The sequence below is a fragment of the Aquarana catesbeiana genome, linkage group LG11 (genome assembly GCF_042186555.1).
Source record: "Aquarana catesbeiana isolate 2022-GZ linkage group LG11, ASM4218655v1, whole genome shotgun sequence".
Lineage (NCBI taxonomy): Eukaryota > Metazoa > Chordata > Amphibia > Anura > Ranidae > Aquarana > Aquarana catesbeiana.
Window position 1 is genome coordinate 90579954 of NC_133334.1, and position 17646 is coordinate 90597599.

At 41.8% G+C, this 17646-nt stretch overlaps 1 long non-coding RNA gene across 3 annotated transcripts in view; it reads right to left on the reverse strand.

Moving 5' to 3' along the window:
• Window positions 1-3257: 3257 nt before the first annotated feature.
• Window positions 3258-17646, reverse strand: part of LOC141112980 (uncharacterized) — an 84900-nt gene continuing 70511 nt past the window's right edge. For 2 of the 3 annotated variants that reach the window (XR_012236681.1, XR_012236683.1), the window contains exons 3-4: window positions 12974-13027; window positions 3258-3890 (exon numbers count right to left, since the gene is read on the reverse strand). This is a non-coding gene — a long non-coding RNA (uncharacterized lncRNA). The remainder of the gene's footprint in view (window positions 3891-12973; window positions 13028-17646) is intronic. The other variant, XR_012236682.1, reaches the window with a different exon arrangement.

Genomic DNA, 17646 nt, shown 5'->3' on the forward strand with positions numbered 1-17646 from the left:
GACAGCAATTCTTGGGAGAAATGGGAGAGAATAGACAAATGCAATGTGCCTCAAAAGAGGAGAGTCAGAGAGGGTGGTGGGTGAAGTACCTGATGGGTGCTGCATGGGGCTAGAAGGATTCCCACTCCACCTCCCTTCCATCCACTTGGTCTGGGGGAATGAGTCCAGAGAAGGCCACCATGGGAGAGGGAAGCTGGAGAAGTAGTATCCGATTCATGAAGCCAGGTTTCAGTAATGGCATGTAGGTTAAAGGAATTTGTGATAAAGAGGTTGTGGAGGGCAGTGAGTTTGTTACAGACAGAGCATGCCTTCCAAAGGGCACAGGAACGAAAGACAGGGTCACCTGCAGTCTGTTAGGTGCTTTCCAGTGCAATTTCCTATATATGTTTGCTTCGTGGTATCGCTGAAGTGCAGAAATTGAAGTGCATATCACTTGTAGAAAGAATCACTTAGAGATAGAAGCCCCTGCAATGTGCTCCACCAGCAATGTGCTGACCCCTTAAGGATGCTCAAATTTATACTGTTATACTCCTATTGACCTATATTAGGTCAAAACACGCTTTCCCCTAGGTTGGGGCATGCAAGGTAGGGCTCCTATGTACTACTCCTCCTCTCTTTTACTCCTTCTCCGTATTTGGGATGTATGGCCCTTTAAATCTGCAATATCCTCCATGTGATGGTTCATGCAAAAAGGGGGGTTCTCATAGTGCAGTAGTTCGGTATAAAACTTTTATTAAAATAGTAACTACTTACATTTCACAGTAAAACATTCAGCTTCTAAAATCTGACAGTGGTTCTGGGAGGCTCCCGCGTCTCTACCTGTCTCGGCAGTGTCACCTGGCTCCACCCCACGCGTACCGTCACTGCACTATGTGGAATATTTTTTCATTGAATTCACTGAAGCACTTTGGACTCAAATATGGATCATGGTTTCACTGAAAAATTATTGATTTAAAAGGACAATGTTTGTGTTCACTGTCATATGTATTTTTTCATGTTGCAATAACACAGTATTTCATCACAGCACACACATTATTATTGCTTGAAAACCTTTTAGGAATTTTGTATTTTTAAATATCACTTATTAGGAAGGGTATTGGCACAACAACATTTACAGTGCCTTGCAAAAGTATTCATCCCCCTTGGCTTTTTACCTTTTTTGTTACATTACAGCCTTTAGTTCAATGTTTTTTAATCTGAATTATATGTGATGGATCAGAACACAATAGCCTAAGTTTGTGAAGTAAAATTCAAAAAATATATACATAAAACGATTTTTCAGAAATAAAAAAATGATAATTGGTATGTGAGTATGTATTCACCCCCTTTGTTATAAAGCCCATAAAAAGCTCTGGTGCAACCAATTACCACCAGAAGTCACATAATTAGTGAAATGATGTCCACCTGTGTGCAATCTAAGTGTCACATGATCTGTCATTACATATCCACACCTTTTTGAAAGGCTCCAGAGGCTGCAACACCTAAGCAAGAGGCACCACTAACCAAACACTGCCATGAAGACCAAGGAATTCTCCAAACAAGTAAGGGACAATGTTGTTGAGAAGTACAAGTCAGTTCTAAACAAATATCAAAATCTTTGATGATCCCTAGGAGAACCATCAAATCTATCATAACCTAATGGAAAAAACATGGCACAACAGCAAACCTGCCAAGGGACGGTCGCACACCAAAACTCACAGACCGGGCAAGGAGGGCATTAATCAGAGAGGCAGCACAGAGACCTAAGGTAACCCTTGAGGAGCTGCAGAGTTCCACAGCAGAGACTGGAGTATCTGTACATAGGACGACAATAAGGCATATGCTCCACAGAGTTGGGCTTTATGGCAGAGTGGCCAGAAGAAAGCCATTACTTTTAGCAAAAACCAAAATGGCACGTTTTGAGTTTGTGAAAAGAACATGTATGGAGGAAGGTGCTCTGGTCTGATGAGACTAAAATTGAACTTTTTGGCCATCAAAGAAAACGCTATGTCTGGCGCAAACCCAACACATCACCCAAAGAACACCATCCCCATGGATGTTTTTCAGCAGTCGGGACTAGGAAACTGGTCAGAGTTGAGGGAAGGATGGATGGTGCCAAATACAGGAATATTCTTGAGCAAAACCTGTACCACTCTGTGTGTGATTTGAGGCTAGGACAGAGGTTCACCTTCCAGCAGGACAATGACCCAAACACATTTGAGTGGTTTAAGGGGAAACATATAAATGTGTTGGAATGGCCTAGTCAAAGCCCAGACCTCAAGCCAATAGAAAATCTGTGGTCAGACTTAAAGATTGCTGTTCACAAGCACAAACCATCCAACTTGAAGGAGCTGGAGCAGTTTTGCAAGGAGGAATGGGCTAAAAACCCCAGTGGTAAGATGTGGCAAGCTCATAGAGACTTATCCAAAGTGACTTGGAACTATGATAGCCAAAAAAGGTCGCTCTACAAAGTATTGACTTTAGGGGGGTGAATAGTTATGCACATTGACTTTTTCTGTTATTTTGTCCTGTTTGTTGTTTGCTTCACAATAAAAAAAAAAAAAAAAAAAGTCTTCAAAGTTGTGGGCATGTTCTGTAAATTAAATGATGCAAATCCTCAAACAACCCATGTTAATTCCAGGTTGTGAGGCAACAAAACACGAAAAATGCCAAGGGGGTGAATACTTTTGCAAGGCACTGTACATTGAATGTCCTGTTGCTTTTTTTTTTTTTTTTTTTAACATTTTGACTAAACTTAGGTTTTAAGTGATTTCCCTAAATCGCATCACACAGACATTGCATGTGATGTGAACAGCAGTGCGCTGCGAATCACATGCGATGTCTGGCATCGCACCAGTGTGAACTGGGCCTAACGCATGGTTTCAGTCATTACAAACACCACATTGCAATACCATATACCCATGATGCTGTGCCTTGGGGCATACAATTATAGAAGCCCCCAAGGCAACAAGCAACCATTCTACCAAAGTATGTACATATACTTGCTCTTGTACTAATAGACTTTTCTTATCATTAATGCAACATACAATTCAGCCAAACATACACCACAAATGTAAAATTCATTTTAATTAAAAAAGTAAAAGAAAATAGCACAGGATAAAGGAAAGGTCACAGCATACGTTTTTATTTTATAACAACAGAATTGTAATGGCAATTTAAGATCAATTGGATTAATGGGAATAGGCTAGAAATAATTGAAATACAATGTAGAAATTCATTTATGATTTTACATTTTGACAATAGATACGCTTTAATTAATTTAAAAAACATTATAATACTCAATCTTCTCATCTTCACTTCCCAGACCCTAACCTTGAGACAGATGTACGCTACTTATTTAATAATACCATGAATTATATTTTCACGTTGTTTATTTTCTTTCAGTGCTGCTTTTAGTTTTTTGGTTGATGTCCAAGGGTTTTATTATGATTTTTATGTCCTATGCTAGTGACTCGAGCCTTCTTTTGGAAGAAGTATCACTTTCTGGTAAGTCCTTGGTTCATTACTAGAAATTTGTTCCTCATCTTGATTATTTAACCCTGATCCCCTGCCAGAACTGTTATCACTGATGTGTTCTGTTTTCATGCCTGAACCATAGCGTTAGTTATTTTTTGCTTTCATTCCAGAGTGTTTGCTTTAGCCAATGAGTTTTGCTTTCATACCAAAACTATGGTCTTCACTAATATGATTTACTTCCATGCCTGAACCTTGTCCTTGGTCTCCCCAAATTTTTTTTAAATCCATTCCAGAACCAAGCTCTTGGTCCTTCCTTGATATGACTTTAGCTCTACCTCCAGTCGATATGTGTGGTTTAGACACATGTTCAGATGGCTTGAAGTTATTCTTATTCACATCAGCCAGTGCTGTTTCATTGTTAACATTTGGAGTATCTGCAAACAAAGGAAATATTAAAAAGTCTGTATAGTTCAGAAATAAAGTATAATAATGTTTAAATAATAGGTATAAAGTGAATATCCAGTGAACATAAGGATTGTAAGTTGCTAGCCACAACGTCACCTCAGAAGTTGTCAGTTTGGCCCTCCACCTCCCTTGCATCACTATTTGTCAGCACAACTGCCATTCACATTCAAGGACCAATAATAAAGGTGAGGGGGTGGGCCAAAGCGATAACCTCCTTGAGTCAGATTAAGGGGCACCTCTTTGTACATATTTATATCTATAATCTACATGCCTGGTGAGCATGCTTATCTTCAGTGCACTAGAATAAATACACACCAGAGGGTGCTAATCTACAAAATTAAACTTTAAAAAACCTAAAATATACAATTTTTATTAATATAATTTCTGGATGCCTTAAACCTGCATTTGAAGTTACAGAGGATTACGATCTACAACTTAGAAGAGACATTGTTTGCATACAGCAAACGGGGATCTGTCATTTAGCAGTAGTGACCATGACCATATTTGGTATAGTGGCCATAACCATATTTGGTCAATAATGTCACCCAGGATTTCCAGGTGGTTTGTTTACAAACAGAAGCTGTTCAAGATCTGTCATTTTGTAGCAGTAGTTGTACCACCAAATATTTTAAGATCAATGGCTGGCTGCTGTTTTGTAAACAAACCAACCAGTGGTTTTTCATTTAGCAATAATGCAAGCGATAGTCAAGCCGTAGCACTATTGTTAGTGTAGCAGTAGTGCTACCACTGCTATGACAGTTTGTTTACAAACATCAACTGGTCGGGGGTCTGTTATTTTGTGGCTGTAGTGCTATTGATGTAAAATGTAAGGTCTCTGGCTGACTTGTGTTTTTTTTTGTTTAATAAGTTTTTATTAAAGAAAATATATCATGCATACAGTTGTAACAGTTATAACACAAATCTTCGAATATTTTAACAACAAAGGTTATAGGATTTGTAGAGTTCACTACTTAGTTAGTTTTGTCAGGTGCGCTTAAAAAGTTACAATAAGTCAACCAAGCAGCTGATTTGGATAAAGAAGTGTGAGCTAGGTGATCATCATACATTAAGTGGAATTAAAATAGAAAATATTGCTTTAGTTTAACAAAAATATACATCAGGACAAAATAGTGGTAAAGAGAGAGAGGATAGAAAAGAATGAGTTGAAGATGGGAAGGAGATAGGGTAGGAGGTTGCTGGCATGCTAGACCATGTATTGAGCATAGGGGAGGATTATCTTGGGTGGGTGTTTAATGGCTATGCTAAGGTATTTGGGTTGAAGGGTTAGAGCAAGAGGTTTATATATGTGGCAGTAGTCTGAAATTTTTTCCAGGGTTCCCAGGTTAAGGAATGTTTCTGGGAGGTCCCTCTAATATTGTGGGTGATACTCTCCATAAGGTATACATTGTCAATCATTTGTAGCCAGGCCTTCATAGAGGGAATAATTGGTTGGCCCCACAATGTGGGGATTAAGGCTTTGGCAGTGTTTAGTAGATGAGGGATGATTGATTGTTTGTACGCCTTTATGGGGGTTTTTGTGATATGAAACAGAATAGCCCATGGGTCATTTGGTATTTGAACATCCGCTATCTGAGCAATCAGAGTGCGAATGTTTTCCCAGTATGGTTTAATCAATGGGCAGAACCACCATATGTGTGCGTGAGTAGCTTTGTTCCCACAGTTCCTCCAGCACAATGGGGAACTGGCGGGGAACATTTGGTGTAGGCGAACTGGGGTGTAATGCCACCTGGTGAGCAGTTTATAGTTGACCTCTGTCATTCTTGAGGCCATGGACGAGGTATGAGCAAGTTGGAGGATCCTATCTTTTTGGTTGTCAGTTAGGGAGAGACCAAGGTCAATTTCCCATTTAATCAGGTAGGAAGGAGGGTCTGGGTTTTGAAGTGTAATAAGAGCTTTATAGAATATAGAAATGCAATGTAGAGGGGGGTCTTTTGGAAAGAATATGACTTCTATTTCGTTTAAATCGCTAATACCCCTAAGTGGGTTAGGAAGGGAGCTTAGAAAGTGTTGTAATTGGTGGTATCTCCATTTATCTAGGAACGTGGCTGGTTTAGGGGTGAGGATTGAAGTTAAGGGTTTAAGTGTATTGCCTTTTAGAACATGGTGTAATAAGAGGGGATCCCCTGACCTCCAGGACTGAAAACCTGGGTCCAAAAGACCTGGAAAAAAGTATGTGTGATTGAGAAGGGGTAACAAAGGGGAGTCATAATTCCAGGAATGTTTTTTGTGTAGTGCATCCCATATATCCAAAGAAGAAATGGTAAGGGCCGAGGTGGTGTGGGCGAGGTTCCTGTGGGAGCGGGGTATCCAGGGAGCCATTGAAAGGTCCACTCCACTCAGGTGATATTCGATTTGTACCCATAGCTTCCTGCCAAGGGCATATTTCCATTCAGCTAGTCTGGCCAGTACCGTTGCTTGGAAATAGGCTTTAAAATTAGGAAGTGCCAAACCACCTGAGCATTTGGAGCGGAACAATAATCCCCTGGATATTCTAGGGTGTCTATCCTTCCAGATAAAGCGGGAGACCAGGGACTGTAGAGTAGTAAAAAAAACCCACCGGAACACCTAGTGGTAGCATTTGAAAGAGGAAGAGGATGCGTGGCAATATGTTCATTTTAATTATATTAACTTTCCCTAACCAGGTATGTGACAGGTTAGACCATTTTCGTAGGTCAGTTCTAATTTTATTTAACGTGGGGATATAATTATATCGGAAAATGGATTGAAGATTAGGGGTGAGGTAAATACCTAGGTATTTCAAACAGTTTGATTCCCATCGAAAAGGAAAAAGGGGTTTGAGGAAGAGAGTCTCGGCCTTGGGGATGTTAATGTTTAAAATTTCAGATTTAGATAAATTTATTTTGAAGTTAGAGATTGATTGAAACGTGGAGAATGCAGACATCAGATTCGGAATCGAGATCCGAGGTTGTTGAATAAAAAATAGTACATCGTCTGCATATGCCGCGTATTTATGGGATCTATTGCCTATTTGTATACCTTTGATGTTAATATTGTTCCTGATTGTGGCGAGAAAAGGTTCTAGAGTGATAGCGAATAGGAGAGGGGAGAGGGGACAGCCCTGCCTGGTACCGTTATGTAGGATAAAGGGGTCGCTCAACGTTCCATTAATCCTGACCTGAGCCGAAGGATTAGCATAAAGAGAGGAAATACGGTGAAACATTTTAGGACCCACCCCAAAATGGCGTAAGGTTAGCTTAAGGTACTCCCAGTCCACCCTATCGAAAGCTTTCTCGGCATCAGTAGAGAGGAGTAGGGTGGGCTGGGAGCACCGTCGAACGTATTGAATCAGAGAAATTGCACGAAGGGAGTTATCTTTCGCTTCTCTGGCGGGTATAAAACCTGATTGGTCCGCCGAAATCCAGTTTGGAATAAGGGGAAGTAGGCGGTTTGCCATAACTTTGGCAAATAATTTAATGTCAACGTTTATTAACGATATAGGTCTAAAACTATTACAGAGTGTAGGGTCCTTGTCTGGTTTAGGGATAACTGTAATGTGGGTCAAAAGTGATTCTGGGCGTAAGCCTGAAGAGTGGGAGATTGAGTTTGCGTATTCAGAAAGTCGAGGGAGAAGGATGTCACTAAATGTTTTATAGTATAAGATCGTGAATCCGTCAGGTCCAGGGGCTTTACCAGAGGGGGAGGACTTCAATGCTGTCTGGAATTCCTCAACCGAAAAGTCTTCTTCTAATTCTTTTAGAACAGATATGGGTAATTTGGGAAGATTTGCCTCTCTCAAGTAGGATAGCATACGGTTTCGTCTCTCCTCACAGGGGAGAGACGATAAGTCATTTTTAACATTATATAGGTCCGCGTAGTAGTCTCTAAATGCTTTAGCAATATCTGGGGTTGCATGGGCCAATGTACCTGACGGAAGCTTAATCTTGGGGATGAATGATTGCGACTGTTTAGTCTTTAGTGATCTAGCTAGAAATCTACTTGGTTTGTTCCCCCATTCGTAAAATTTTTGCGACAAACGCTGAAATTTTCTCTTGGTATCTAGATTGAGGAGGGACTTCAATTCCTCACGTTTAAGTGTGAGAGATTTAAGGTGTTCATTATGTAAAGAAAGTTTATGTTGTTTATCTAAAGCCTCTATTTGTTGTAGCACCCGGTTAATTTGTTGACCATGCTCTCTTTTTATCCGCGCACCAAGCTCAATGAGCCGACCTCTAATGGTAGCCTTATGAGCTTCCCAAACGACCGAGGGGGAGGTATCAGAGGATTTGTTATCACTAAAATATTGCGATAAGTGGGAGGCTAGTATAGAGACCTCTGCTTCATTAGTGAGAAGGGAATCGTTAAGCCTCCAGTTGGTAGTGCGTCGGGGTAGGGAGGGCATGGTCAACGTCATCGACACAGGTGCATGATCTGAGATTGATGTGAGACCAATGTGGGCAGAGTGTAAAAAGGGAAGATGGAAATGGTCTAAGAATATATTATCTATTCTAGAGTATGATTGATGTGTTGAGGAGTAGGCTGACTTGTGTTTGCAAAGAAACCAGCTTGGGATCCTGGGTGATGTCCTCAATCAAATATAGTCATTGCTATATTTGGTCAATAATGCCATCCAGACTGATTTGTTTCCATACAGTAGCCAGCTGGGGATTTCCCCATGGTTGAATAAGTATGGGGTACCTAGTCCGGGGAGTCATCAGATATTTTGGGCCCCTTACACAGCTTTAGACCTGCCCCAAACCCCCCCCCCCCCGAGCCTGAACACAAATATCCCCCAGGGCCAACCCACTGGCCATCCCACCAAATCCACCCACTGGCCATCCCACAGTCCTGCAGGCAGTCCCCCCACACCTGTACACACTCAGCCCCCCCTCACATCTGTACACACTCAGTCCCCTCTGACACACACAACACAACACACACACCATAGCACAACACGCAAAACACACACAAAACAACACACACAGCACAAAACCACACACCATAACACAACGCGCACAACACAGCAAGACAGAACACAATACCACACACACAACACACACAGCTCTGCCCCCCCCATACACAAACAGTCCCTCCCCTCACTTATATGCACAGACCCTACTTGTAAAGGAGGTCTTCCTAGTCGCAGCTCGTTTCCACAAAGCTGACACATGTCCCTGAGACTGAGTCCCTGAGGAGCTGCAGCCAATCACAATACAGAATACAGTACAAGCGGCGCACTCACGAGGTGCGCAGATGCAGGAAGCAGCCACAGTTGGCAGTAAAGAGCCCAATGTGAGCAAAATAACAGAGCAGCACCTGCCGACGCTTATGTTGTGAATGAATGCATAGAGAAAGACAAGGCAGACATGCGCCTCCCGACCCTGTTCGGCTGTCGGGCCCCTGGGGACGCTCGGGACCCTCCCATGTGTATTGGTTGTCTCCCCTGATGGCAGCCCTGTACCTAGTACTCCTTGTTACTCACAAGGATATCAAGGGGTTAAAAAGTTAAAACGCGAACAAAAACTATCACACTGTGAAAAAAGCCATGATTTATGAAAAATAAAGTAAAATAGAAAAACAATGTCCTCCGGTGTAAATCCAACATCAATCACTTCATCCAATGACTCAGATCTAGGTGAATCATCATGGCCCACTGTCTGGCAATGTTAAACAACCAACACAAAAACCTGCTGCCCATTAATGTTCGCCGTCCACTACTCCTGGAGCGAATAACAGATCCCCAGCATGTTCAACCTGAACCCAAGGCTCATCCCTAACTATAAAAAGACAGTGAATAAATTACTTCATTTAACCTGAAAGGCTGTAACCATCTAGTGAAGAAAATGAATTACTGCTGGGACAACTCTGAATTTAACCTGGGTATTGCAGCAGAAGCGGCTTTTTAATTCATCTGGAGTGAAAACTTCATTGCTGTCATTGATACTAAGGAATGAGCTATGTGTTCTAGAATGCAACCCAGGGTAACACACTTTATGCTTGTTGTTGCTGTGTGTTGCCATTTATTCTGAACTGTACCCCAGCACACCTTCACAATGAACCTCATTGCATGGTTATGCACTATTAGGGGTGATGAAATGAATCGCTGCATCGGTGCATCGCGATTCGGGTGTCCTCGATGCGGCATTGATGCCGACTGGAAAAACGATTGCCCGGTGATGTCATCCCGACTTGCCTCGCCCCTCCCAGGGGAGCGCTCCAAGCTTATTGTTAAAATTACTGTGTTTTAATAAATCCCATGTTAAATCAATTATGTGCCCTGCTGTATGTGCTTTAAAAAAAATATGCTACAGTCAGCGGATGGGGCTGAGAATTCCCCGCTGATGTCAGGAGAAGCGTGAAACGTGTGAGGAGAGAGTCACATGAGCGGCATGTATTGTACTGAGAAATTCGGTATGAAGTTCCATATTTTTTAAAAAGCACATACAGCGGGGCACATAATTGATTGTAATATGGGAATTATTAAAACATAGTAATTTTAACAGCAGTAAGTAGAGTACAAATGTGTTTGTACTCTACTTACACCTCGTAAATGCTCCGTGCTGACAGTTCCCCGGCTTCCCCTTTCTACGTTCCATTGTGTTAACTCCTAGTGTGCTGAAAGGTGCAGACAGGAAAGCCAGGGAACTGTCAGCACCAGTGGTGGCCCGTGCATTGTGGGGGGGGTTAGTGAAGTGATGGCTGCATTTGATGGGGCAGAAGTGGCTGCATATACTGGGCAGAAGTGGCTTCATATGATGGGCACAAGTGGCTGCATATGATAAGCACAAGTGGCTACATTTGATGGGCACAGTGGCTGCATTTGATGGGCACAAGTGGCTGCATTTGATGGACACAGTGGCTGCATTTGATGGGCACAAGTGGCTGCATTTGATTGGCACAAGTGGCTACATCTACTGGGCACAAGTGGCTGCATATACTGGGCACAAGTGGCTGCATTTGATGGGCACAAGTGGCTGCATTTGATGGGCACAAGTGGCTGCATTTGATGGGCACAAGTGGCTGCATTTGATGGGCACAAGAGGCTGCATTTGATGGGCACAAGAGGCTGCATTTGATGGGCACAAGTGGCTGCATTTGATGGACACAAGTGGCTGCATATACTGGGCACAAGTGGCTGCATATACTGGGCACAAGTGGCTGCATATACTGGGCACAAGTGGCTGCATTTGACGGGCACAAGTGGCTGCATTTGACGGGCACAAGTGGCTGCATTTGACGGGCACAAGTGGCTACATTAGATGGGCACAAGTGGCTGCATTTGATGGGCACGAGTGGCTGCATTTGATTGGCACGAGTGGCTGCATTTGATGGGCACAAGAGGCTGCATTTGATGGGCACAAGTGGCTGCATATACTGGGCACAAGTGGCTGCATTTGACGGGCACAAGTGGCTGCATTTGACGGGCACAAGTGGCTACATTAGATGGGCACAAGTGGCTGCATATGATGGGCACGAGTGGCTGCATTTGATTGGCACGAGTGGCTGCATTTGATTGGCACAAGTGGGTGCATTTACTGGGCACAAGTGGCTGCATATACTGGGCACAAGTGGCTGCATTTGATGGGCACAAGTGGCTGCATTTGATGGGCACAAGTGGCTGCATTTGATGGGCACAGTGGCTGCATTTGAAGGGCACAAGTGGCTGCATTTGATGGGCACAAGTGGCTGCATTTGATGGGCACAAGTGGCTGCATTTGATGGGCACAAGTGGCTGCATTTGATGGGCACAGTGAGGCTGCAATTGATTGGGGGGTTCCGTATTTTTCAGTTTGTTTGCGCCCCCCAAAAAATTTTGAGCACCAGCCGCCACTGGTCAACACAGAGACAGTACAGGGAACTTCACAGGGCTGTTTGTCAGCTGTGGATTGTAATCCCTCCTGACCTCCCAGCAGCAGTGTGTGTGAATGCCTATACCCTGTAGTGCACTAGATTAGTGCACTTTTTAAGGGAGTGAGGTTATTTTTAATTCAAAGCGGAGTTCCAGTCCATTTTTTGTTTATTAAAAGTCAGTAGCTGCAAAAAAAGTGTATCTTCTGACTTTTAATAAAGACTCTCACCTGTCCCACAATCCAGCAATGTGGCTACCCAAACTCTCCCTTCTCTCCCCCGCCTGTCCACGGCACTGGCAATACTACTGTGAGGGGGGCATCCGGCTGTGACCGCTTGCAGCTTCACAGCTGGATGCGCTTGTCTCACTGCGCTGTTCTGCATAGCCGGGCAATCTTTTGGGACCTGTGATATGTCCCAGAAGATTGCAGGGAGGAAGGGCCGCCTAAGCCGCCCAAGCCAAAGTGGGAGCTCGTCGGTAATCATGATGCATCATGATGCATCGTGGAATCGTATCGAATTGAATGGTTGACCAGATCATCGTAATCTAATCAAATCGTGAGACCAGTGAAGATGCGCACCTCTATTCACTACTATGAATTTTGGTGCACCAAGTCTGTAAAAAAGACTGCAGGTAGCATTCTACATCAGCACTGGTCTGTTGGCAGCCCATTAAAGATGAGCGGGCTGCCTTAACACAACACATGTGCAATAATACAATGCACCAGAGCTGAGAGATGTGAATGGGCCTTTAATTGACTCTGTCACTAGCTTAAAAGTGAGATGAAGGCAACCTGTAAAACAGCATGTTGAATAATTACTACTCTGACACTAGCGGATCCAGTCTTCACTCTCTTACAGAGCTCCTGGGCTACTGCTGCTATCCAACACTTCCAAGTATCAGATAATGTAACCACACTGAGTGCTGTGGTTCCTCCAGCTGGTTTCTACATCACACATGTATCCTGTGGTCAGTGCATTAGTAATATGTGGCAGGAGCCGCACCGAGACCTGCTGAATGACAGCAGTACCTGAAGCTCTACAAAGGAGCACCAGGCCAGTAAGTATTTCAAAGTGTTCTTTTAAAGGACTCTATTGTTTTATTTTTTTAAAAATGTATTAATATGGTAAATTTATGCTAGAAATTGTACATTTAAACTTTGCCTATGTAGCCTGACCCTGTGAATGTAAGGGAAAAATAAACATTTATCAGAATTTAACTTACCTGCAGACCTTGTGCTGCAATCACCTAGGCATGCTGACCTTTGGTCCTGCGTAACTAGGGAAAAATACATTGTCATCATTCTCTGCATATTATTATTTCATATAGTTTCATTACTTTTTAAAATGACAGTGACAATGACTGAAAACTGGCAGCTGCATGCATATGCTCCTTTCTGAAATATCATTGTTGCCATTGTTTCTGATTTTAAGTGACAATCAAATATTTGACTAAATGATGCCAAACATTGATTTGTCTGTAGTAACAGCCTCTTCAACTAAAGGACATTCCAAAAGAGAACTAAATCAAGTTACCATGTGGTACATAAGGATAATAAAATAATCAAAACATTTCCTTTACCATCCCTCACTGAGCCAAATCCTCCTTCATTTGTGTCTCACTTGCTCCCCCTCCCAGACACTGCAGCTAACAATAGGGGTGTTTCAGCAACAAATGCAGTGCTGTAGTATAGGGGGCAGGACTAGGTGTGACCAGGTGCTGATCAAGGCTTCATGCAAATTAGGTGTCTAGCTCCTTCTGTACAGAAAATCTCAGAATGGGAGAGGGTGAGGCATGGGGGGGAATGGGGCATTCTGAAAAGGAACATTCTCTCTGAAGGAAAGAGCAGAGTAAGCACAGGGACAAACTAATCAGCCTGCTGTTCCTTCACAGGTACAGCAACTGTTTTCTTGGAATTTAGTATTAGGATTCCAGGTAAAGGACTAGGACAAGCTTTGAATTTTGGGCTTAAGTTATGTTAAAGCACAACTAAAGGCTAAACTTTTTGGGGGGATTTTGATAGAGTGGGTTAGAACTGTTTTTATTGCTGTCTGTACCTCCATTAGGGAGAGTCACCCTTTTTATTTGTTCTGATTACCAGTGTTACCAGGAATGAAAATGTGGATATATCCAAAATCTTGAGTTTCCATTATAACAGGAATAGAAGGGAAATCTCCCAAAGGAGACACATGTTCTGGTGAACAATGTAAGGAGGTTTCCCACTGAAAAGATATCCTTTAATTTCCTGTAGAGTCTACAGGAAAGGAAGTGAAGGGTAATTTCGCTAAAGTGACAACAATGGCAAAAACCCTTTCCCTACTCTAGTAAAAATAAGTTTGGCTTTATATTACTTTAGGTATTTAGTGTTAGGAAGGGTTCAAATTTACGATAAAGGCTGCTTGTGTGGCTCATATAAAGCATTTGGTAAAGGGTTGGGTTAGGAATTTGGTTTAGCTTTAGGCTGGGTTCAGACTATTTCCCTGCATCCAATTCACATGTCAGGAGATTGTGACTGGCTCTCTATAGAGCCGGTTCACACATATTCGGAGCAGCTCTGGAGTGGATTGCACAGGAGTCCTGTGCGTCTTCTGGTCCATTTTAGGTCCGAATTCAGCCAAACATTTGGACCGAAATCGGACCTTAAAGGGTGAACAGAGAAGCATCAGACTCCTGCTGTGAGCCACTTCGTACGGCAGTGTGATCAAAGCCTTCATGATAGGTTTAGAGGTTGGACTATTTTAGCAACTAATATTGATGTACTGTATATGACTGTGAAAAGGAGGTAAATTATGATTTAAACTGTAGATGTTCGAGAAATGCCAATTGCACAGACACAGTGAGTTTGATTTGCTAAAACTGAAGAGAGTGCAAAATCTAGTACAGCTCTGCATAGAAACCAATCAACTTCCAGGTTTTATTGTTAAAGCTTAATTGAACAAGCTGAAGTTAGTAGTTGATTGGCTACCATGCACAGCTGTACCAGATTTTGCACTCATTTTAGTAAATCAACCCCAGTGTGCCCATCTGAGATAGCAAGTATAACTTGCCACAAATTTTAGGCAGTTTTGAAATGTAAGTCTGTTAACTTGCTGCAAATTTTCATTGGCAAGTTGTGCACATGAAACAGTTCTAGTTGACACTTTTCCAATTTGTAGCAACTTTGCATGGCAAGTCTCTAGCAAGAGCAAAGTTGCAGTGGTGAGTCTACAGCAAGAGCTCTGCACGTCCACAGCATGAAAATTCAGCCACAGTGACCCCTGTGGTGGGATGACTATTGCACAACATAACTGAACCAGAACTTTCAGAAGACTTGAAGAATGTTTGCAAAGAAACTTGATCTGGAGTCATGCACTGCAGACTTGCAACAATTGTGCAACAAACTTGTGAAGCCTGGCAAGTCTAGCAATAGCTTAGCAAGTCATTTTCAAACTTGCAGCACAATTGCTTGCTATCTGGGATGGGGATAACTATGACTCCAATTACAGGGAAGAACATAGAAAAGGTTAAAGAGGAAGTAAACCCTGATGGGTGTTACTTCCTCTTTGTTTTCTTGCAATGGTAAAGCATAATGGGTTACTATGCATTGCATAGTAGCCCATTATGTGACACCTGCAGGAGAAGCCTGCGCTGTCCCCGTTTTCCTCGCTAGTAGCGAGCATCCATTCTTCACTCCTCTTCCTGCCGGGGCCGCCCACTCCGGCTCTGTGACTGGCCGGAGTCGCGCGACGGCGTGTGACGGTACTCCACACGCATGCACGCGGGAGCCGCCTTTAATGGCATGACCTGAGCTAGAAACGGCACAGCGTGCCCTTTCTAAATCTGGCGCATGTGCAGAAGAAATCACCCTACGGCGATTTGCAAATATCTCCTAGATCGTGCAGGTCTGGGAGATATTTCAAGCACCTACAGGTAAGCCTTAATCTAGGCTTACCTGTAGGTTAAAGTGGTTGTAAAGGGTTTACAACCACTTTAACAAAAACAAATATTCCATCTAAGACTGGTTGGTTTGGAATGTGCGTTGACTGTTTGTGGCCAACACTAGCCCTTAAAATATGACAGACAAAATTAGAGAAGAAACTGGTTTTACTAGCCACACTAGCTAATGAGGGCCATGACTGGTTTTATGGTTATCTACCCCATCAACATTTTTCAGTTCAGACCTCTAGTCCAAATGTGTCCATGCTTTGGACAGAAAAAAACAAAACTATTGTTTGTAAAATCTGTAGACTGCCATTCCACTAGTTTTTCTTGTGTTGCTATCTTTGAACAAGAAATATAGCTATATAAAACTGCATACCCATACATTTAAAGCTGAACTCCACCAACTTGATTTTCCGGATAGCAAAAAAATACTTTAGAACCTCTATGAGTTTGCTATCTCTGTCCCTGCTGGGGAGATCTCCCACTGTGGAACATGACACAAAGGGAAACTCTCTACAATAGCAATATAAACCCAACTACCGCTAGTCTGTATAACTAACAAGAAGAAAAAAAAACTTTTGCTGAAGTTCCACTTTAAACATAAATATAAAAAAAAAAAATAATTGGATATAACAATTTGTTGATTTGCTGATGATGGGACATTTACTGATAAATAACAATATATGTGCAAATTATTTGAATAGAAAGGTTGTTTTGGATATTATCTAGTCAGCTATTAGCTTTTAAGGCCAAGAGGCAATCAATGAGATATAGGATGGCCAGGATGGAAGACAGAATCTCTGTGTTAATGGCTCTGGCTTTTATTGTCTTCAGAGCATCAAAAAGATGAATTGGCGATTTGATCGATCGCAAGCATTTGCATTTACTAAAATCTTTGAATCAACTTTTTTCAAGGTTCTCTAAATTCCCATCAGGGCTTGAAATATTACAGAGGAACAGCTGTAGGAGTGAGCTCTATGTGTGTGTCAGAGTTTTCAAGTAAACAGTCTCTATAAGGAAAATTAGGGATGCAGAGGTCTGGTGCTCAGTGTTTACATGGAGATACTCTACATGTGAATTCACATTTCGCATATTGCTCATTAGTGACTTTTTGAACACTGTTAACCATAATACCTAAATTATACCTAGTACTGATGCACCATACTAGGGACTATTATAAATAGTCATATGTTATCATTCCTTGTTTTTAGGTGTTTATTTTATTTTATTTTATTTATGTATGTGTTTAACCTTATTATCTAATTTCTGTTGATTATTTAATAAAGTAAAGTTTAAGATAGATACATATAAGATTTATTAATGGACTATGTTAATCAGGGACCTATAGTAGTGCTCCATTAAAGACCATTTTACCCTCTTGTAGGTTGTAGACACTCAAATTTGGATTTATAGTTGTACTAGTATATATGCTTTAATTTTAAGCCATTTTAATTTAAAGCCTGTAGTTTATATGTGCATAACATGCTAAATAAACAAAATATTATAAGACATAAATGAAGCTCACATATATTTATACACTTTGTTGTATTCCAACTATGGGAGTTCAGACATACTGGTGGTACTAAACAAATTTTGCATTGCATTATGCGTGTGACTTAAAAATGTCTTTTATTAGGTAAGCACCATTCATTACTACATATTAATGCTGGCCCTATATAAGTAAAGACAAAATCAAAGAATTGTCCTTTAAAAAAAAAATCTAATTTGTCATGTGTGTTACAAAACACACCTAGACTATTATTATATATATTTTTTATATATAAATGGCCTTACCTGGAAAGCAGAGGACTTGATTTAACAGGAAGAGGGTGAGTACAAGTGTCACTGGCATCATGATGCTCATTTTCCTTTTGACTTCTTCAAGGTAAGAATAAGAATAGGGCTAGATGATGGTCAGTGTGTCCTATTTATATAGTATATGTTGATGGTGACAGGGCTCCTCCCTACTGCCTACA